Below are 7,161 nucleotides of genomic sequence, written 5' to 3'. Positions count from 1 at the left end.
GATTTAATAAAGCTCATTCCGTAGGATCCGTATTGATTGAAGTCTTTTTCACAGAGCAAATCCCAAACTAGAGAAGGGCCCCCATTGGGGAATTTATTTATTTTCTTATAAAAGACACGGCCCTCTCCTCATTAAGCTGCCCAGAGCCAACACAGTTAAGTTGGGTGGCCGCACCGATGTTCCAAACAAATACGTAAATGCAACATGGGTTGCAAATATCTTCATGATTCAAAATAAAATCATTGTACAGTAAAACCTGCTACAGGTAGTCCTTGGTTAATGACCACAATTGGGACCAGAATTTTGTTTGCTAAGCAAAGCGGTCATTAAGCGAACCTGACCTGATTTTACGACCTTTTTTGCGACGGCCATTAAGCAAATCACCACAGGTGCTAAGCAAACCATGTGGTTGTTAAGCGAGTCACGTGGTTCCCCATTGATTTTGCTTGCCAGAAGCTGGCCAGGAAGGTTGAAAATGGCAATCACGGGACCATGAGATGCGATGGTTGTAAATGCGAACCGGTTGCCAAGTGTCCAGATTGTGATCACATGACTGCAGGGACACTGCGATGGTCATAAGTGTGAGGACCGGTCATAAGTAAGTTTTCAGCACCCTCTTAAGTCAGAACCGTTACTAAACGAATGGTTGTTAAACGAGGATTACCTGTAAAAATTCCTATTCCTTGAAGCCCCATAAAACAGTTGCACGTTCCTTTATATGGCTGTGTTGACTCATTTGCAGAGAGTGCTGAAAAAATAGGCTACCTTGGTACTTTTTAAGTTCTGAGACTTCTTAAGTCCATCTTACAAGGAGAATCTTAAATTTTTTTTCACCCCCTACAAACATGAGCTGGAAAAGAATATATTAAATATGTATAATTTTAGCTGAGAGGTTGCAAAAAATGAGAAAGGAGAAGGCCGTGAAGTGTGGGGGTCCCCTGTCCTCTGCAGGGCAGCTTTCGTGCTGCTGGCTAGGCGGGTCTCTGCATGGTTCAAAACATTGGTCTTTCACCACTGTTTTTTCAGTCCTGACAAAGACAGCAGAAAATGATGCACAAATGGTTCCTTCTGGGGAGATGCTGAATATTTTAAACTAAAATCTCCAGTTCTGGATTTCATGTGCATTTTTTTGCTTCCCAAACCATCATTCTTGCATACATGCTTTCCCCCCCCCCCCCCTTGACTGGTTCCACTGCCTTTCCCACTCTGGAACTTGCAGTTGTGCAGGACTGCAACCACACACACAAACCCATCCAATAAGGTGGCTGGGCTGGTTGGGGATAATGAGTCTCTACTCCAATACTTCCAGAAAAGCATGTAATGGTCACTGAGGGCCACAAGGGGGCAGATTCCAGGATCCCTTCCCACCCATTTAGCTCTTGGAAATCCAACAGATGCCCCAGAATGGGCCTTTTTTAATCTGTCCTTCTATCCCCACTCCTACCCTGTTCTTGTTGGGCCATTCCCAAGAAAAGAAAGGGATATAGGCAGTCCTTCACTTATGACCACAATTGGGACCAGAATTTTGGTCATAAGTCGACTCACCGCATGACCGGACCCAATTTTACCACCAATTTTACAATGGTCGTTAAGCGAATCCAGCTTCCCCAATGGATGTTTTTTGCTGGAAAGTGGCAAAAGTTGCAAATCGCATTCACTTGACCACAGGATGCTGCAACTGGTCATAGATGTGAGCCGGTTGCCAGGTGCCCAAATTGCAATCCTGTAACTGCGGTGGTGGTATGACAGTCGTAAGTGCGAGTACAGGTCATAAAGTACTTTTCCCGAGGCTGTTGCAACTTTGAACCATTGTTAAATGAACGGTTGTAAGTCGAGGACTACCTGTAAATTAGCAGGGAAGTTAGGCAGGGAATTCTGAAAGGCAAGGCTGGAAGAAAGCAAGATAAGGACAGGGTGATCTTCCTTGGGAGCACCAAAGATGGAATTGTTGGCTGGTTCGTGTAAAACTTTCTGCCTTGCAGGGAAGGCTGCGAAGATACCCGTTAAAATGTTAGTCTGTGGTAGCAGGAGTCAGGAGTCGGGTGGCACCTTTTCCGACGCACCAATTTTATTCAAAGGCAGTAGCTTTCGTGAGCTCACGGAAGCTGCCTTTCAATAAAATTGGTGCATCAGAAAAGGTGCCACCCAACTCCTTCGGGTTAAAGTCAGTAAGGCATTTTAAACATTGCAGGCATCCAGTTTATCAACCCCAACAGCCACCTTTTTGGGGGGTGACTTAAAAAAAAACGTGGTTTTTTTGTTCCAGAAGCCCATACTGCAAAATGAAAATGCCGCCATCAAAATATGAAGAACCGATAAGAGGTGGGGGGGGGGCAGCACAGGAATCGTTTGCCTCTTGGGGAAATGGAACCCTAAGCCACGGGGGGCATCCCCGAAACTGTTGGGCTCTTTTTCTGCATCTCAATTTGGGACCGGCTTGCAGGTGGTGGTCAGGGGCGCCGGTGGGCAAACCAGGAGGCGCGAGGTCCAGCCCTTCGTCCCTGCCACCTTGCCCCACCAGCAGGCAGGTGGCATTGAGCCGTTCTGTGGGGAGAGCCGAGGACCAGCCTTTTGCAAATGTCCTTTGCGTGTTGCAACACACCCAATCCTCCCCTCCTTTCGTTTTTTGCAGAACAGGTGCAGGGGGTCTGCCTGCCTTCGAATGGGGCTTGGGCTCGCCCCTGCTGGTGAAAGGTTTTTGCCGAGCAGGATCTGGCTCCTGGTCTCAACTTCCTGGCCGTGGACCCCCCCCGCCAGTTCCTTGTCAACAGCCCCGGATGAATTCTTGCATGGAGAGACAGTTGCCTGGCAACTGGGTAAACTGAGAATGAGGGTCTGGCTTGCCGGAGCATCCAAATGCTGCTCTCGTGCAAGCCCAAGATCTGGTGAGGGTTTGACCTGGCTGGCCCTGGATGGTTTCTCTGGCAACCCTGTGGCTGCAGTGAAAGCCTCTGGCACCCGCTGGGGGTTGCCCACGTGGAGGGAAGGCGCTTTGGTGTGGCTTAGCGAGCGGTGCCAGGCCGGCTCTTGCTGGCTCCCTGGGCTGGGGGTTTGTGTGGGCGGAGAAGACGGGTCACTTCAGGAAGCGGGTGAAGCTTGCTGGGCAAATCATGGTGTGGCTGTTGCTGCAGGATCTTAGCGTGCACGGCCCTCCTGCCAGAAATGATGCCGGGGGACATTTAGCCAGGGGTCTAACTTAAGGGGGGGAGGGGCTTGCTGAGAGAGTGGCCACGGCTTTCTATGTGTCTCTGCCGTGTTCCAAGCCTGCGTTTCCACCTCTGGGATCCTCCTGTCCCCGTTGCACCGGGCTGTGCCTCGGCCTGTCCTCCCCCTTCTCAATATCACACTTTGCATCCGGCGCAGCAGGTCCTCTTCAGCTCCAGGACCGCCTGTCTCTGCTTTGTTGCACACGTGTGTGTGTTGCAGCCACACGCAACGATGCGCAGAATCTTCAGTTCCGGCACACACAGCCGGTGGGGCAGCAGGGTGGGGAACAGAGGGCAGTAGCTCTGCGTGGAGATGGGCGGGAGATTTGGCAACATACACCCCCGAGTGACCCGCAGGTGCAATACTGGCCTGCAGAAGTTCCTGCTGCACGCTTGGAGTGCACGAGGGGAATAATGTTTCCCATCTAGGGGTAGAGAGTTAACTCTGGCATACAGTACAGGTAGTCCTTGACTTAAGACCACAATTGGGACCAGAACTTCTGTCCCTAAGTGATGCTGTCATTGAGTGAGTTGTGCCCAATTTTACGACCTTTTTTTGCCACGGTTGTTAAATGGATCTGGCTTCCCTCATTGGCTGTGCTTGACGGAAGGTCGCAAATGGTGATCATGTGTCCCCAGGATGCTGCAACCATCGTAAATACATGTCAGTTGCCAGGTGCCTGAATTTTGATCACCTGACTGTGGACACTGCGATGGCCGTAAGTGTGAGGACTGGTCCTAAGTCGCTTTTTTAGTACTGTCGTAACTTCGAACAGTTGTTAAATGAATGGTTGTAAGTTGAGGACTACCTGTAGTTAAACTGGAGGAAATAGTGTCTGGATTCCTGCAACAAACTCATTCCAGTTTAACCAACCTAACAGTTGTGTCACGTAACCTAGAGCTGCCAGACCAATTAAGCATCGGATGGCCCTAACAGCAGGGGTGTCTGCAAGGGAGGGGGGTCAGAAAAATCAAGATGGCGGCCACAACCATGCGATAGCAACAGCCACCTTGACCTTTTTGACACTCCCACATGGATGCACTGCCTAACGGCCTTGTTCACACTACTTGCGAAGACGTCCACGGTGTGCTGGTCCATAAACTAGCAACTAAAACCTCTTTAAGTCTGGCTCAGCTCCCATCCAAATTCTAACAAGGCCCGATCCTGCTTAACCAAGAAGCTCAGCTCGACAGGCGACTCAGAACAGCCCACCTCGTTTCAGCCGAGCTCCGTGCGTTGTGCAAACTTTGCCAGCGTAGCCGTATCCTGGGGGTTTATGAAGGCGAAAGGCTCTGTTTTCTGTGGATTTTCAGATCGATAGGACATGGGTCTAGCATCCTTCGCAAGGCAACGAGACCCTTCTGGGTCCCTCCCCCAAATCATTGGATTTTTTTTTACACCGATGATTATTGGGGAAGAAAGAAGGAGGCTGGAAGAGGAATGAATCCACCTGCTTGTTGCCAGTGCTTTGAGGGAAACGCATTTGCAGAGTCCCAGATGTGCTGGACTTCAACTCCCATGGTCCCCACCTGTGTTTTCCTGGAGGTGCTGTTGGGGAGCAGAAGCAGACCTGCGTGCAACTGCACTTCCCTCTCCCCCATGCTCGGATGCGCTCGCTGCTCGGTGCCAGGAATGGCACGTTGGCTTTGGGGGCACAGCGGCAGCTAATCGTTTATTTTGATTGCGGCTGGGGGTCCCCGCAGGCTCTCCCCTTGCCACTGCGAAGGCTGCAGCCTCGTTTGTCAGAGCGAACCAGAAGTGCGTCCGTGGGCTTGTGTGCGCGCTCCAGGGAGAGAGTTGGTTTCAGCCTGGAACCCTTGGGCGGACTCGGTGAAATTAGTTGGGCTGCCCGGGACGCTTGTCCGCTGATTGCAGGGGATCCGCTTTGGGCATGCATCTGGTGCTGGAGAGTTGCGTGCAGGAATTATTCTCCATATCAGCAGCACCGTGCGTGACAGAGGGGGTTTCTAACGGGCCTTCTCCCTAACTTGCTAGATGTCTGTGCAGGGGCTTCTGTTTTTTTTATAAATTTTCTGATCTCTGCCTTTTCAGAAGTTTGTTCCGTGATGCCCGGCCTCATCCTGACGTCTCATGCTTCAGTGTTTTCACAACACGCTAGAAAGCGTTTGCCATGGCCTTCCTCCAAGGGTTTCTGCTTTCGGCTTTCCCGTTGGAAAACGGGAATTTTCTAGTGGTCTCCCATCCAGATGTTAAGTAGCCAGGAGCCTGCTTGGCTTCTGAGACCAAGCAGCGTTTGCTAACTTAACAGCATGAGAAGCCATTGGAATTAAAAGCCAGGGATGCTTCCCCGTTGCTGGATTTGCTCCGTCCTTTCCCACCCCGCTCCAGAAATGAAAGTTTGGCTTTTGCGCTGGAAGTATTTGACGTCTCAAGAGTAAATATTTCTGGAAAATTCCTATAGAGAAAGACCTATTACAGGTAGTCCTCGCTTAACGACCACAATCGGCACCAGAACTTCAGTTGCTAAGCGAAGCAGCCATTAAGCGAATCTGACCTGATTTTACAACCCTTTTTGCGGTGGTTATTAAGCGAATCACCATGGGCATTAAGCGCACCACGTGGTTGTTAAGCAAATCACACGGTCCCCCATTGATTTTACTTGCCAGAAGCTGGCTGGGAAGGCCAAAAATGGCAAACACGTGACCACAGGATGTTGCGACAGTCATAAATGTGAACCGGTTGCCAAGTGCCCAAATAGTGATCATGTGGCCGCGGGGACATGGGGACAGTTATAAGTGTGAGGACTGGCCGTAAGTCATTTTTTCCAGCACCGTTGTAAGTTTGAACCATCACTAAATGAATGGTTGTTAACGAGGAATACCTGTAAATACAGAGGAGGATTTTATATTTTCTAGGTTTGATTGATTTATCATTTCAGATTGATTCTGACCAGCATAGTTCTGATTTTGCTCTGGATTTGTTTCTTCTTAAAACCAACGGAAGAAAAGCCATTTGGGGAGAACTATGAACAGAACTATGGCACGGGGTGTCAGGACGGGGTGCTTCAAAGCTTCTCCGAGTGTTTTTATTTGTTTTTCCCGAAGCCGATTTTTGGGCACCAAAGAGGGCAGTGATAAAAGTTGAGATTTTGAGAGTCTCTGAACATGTCTTGTTAGTCGAAGGACAGGGCAAATGGCCGGGGAATTCTGGGAGTTGAAGCCCACACGTCTTAAGGTTGCCGAGGCTGAGAAACCCTGGTATATACAGCGCACTCTCCTCTGTCTTTTTATTGCTGTATTTAAATGCTAGAGGGAAGCAGCAGTCACAGAAACGGCCCTTGCATAAAACTGGTCAGCGTGATTCCCATCTCCTTCCTGCTCCTCAAGCATCTTTCTCGGCCCAAGGCTAAGGGGAATGGCTGGGCGGGGGGTCTCCAGGCGGTTTCACAGGCACTTTGCATGGAAATGGACAGGCTTCCGAAGGGGTCCCAGGTGAGGGAGGCGGCTCATCGGGGCCAGGAGGACTCTGGCCCTCTGTGAAGGCAGGCAGGAGCCAAAGGTCGGGGCTGGCTAAGGGGAGAGTTGGGGTGTAATGTCCAGCCCGTGTGCTCAAGGGCAGTCTGGAACACCAAGAGGGGAGGTCCCGGCTGAAATCCCTTCATGGCCAAGGCAGCGCCTTCTGCAGATAGAGGTAGTCCTCGACTTACAACCGTTCGTTTAATGACGATCCCAAGTTAGGACGGCCTTGGAACGGGTGCCTGTAACGCACTTCGGAGTGTTGCAAAACGTTGCACGCACACACACACCCGTGGTCACACAATTGCATTTCGGGCCCTTGGCAACTGGCTTGCATTTATGACCAGTTGCCGCATCCTGCAGTCACCACCTGGACTAGGTCAGGTCCAGCTTCACCCTGTTTAGCATCGGTCGGTTTCGTCTCATGGTTAAAGGGGCTGGATTAGAAGCCGGAGGGCTGGGAGGGAGTTCTAGTCCT

The sequence above is a fragment of the Candoia aspera genome, chromosome 4 (assembly GCF_035149785.1).
Source record: "Candoia aspera isolate rCanAsp1 chromosome 4, rCanAsp1.hap2, whole genome shotgun sequence".
NCBI lineage: Eukaryota > Metazoa > Chordata > Lepidosauria > Squamata > Boidae > Candoia > Candoia aspera.
This window is presented reverse-complemented; position numbering follows the sequence as displayed.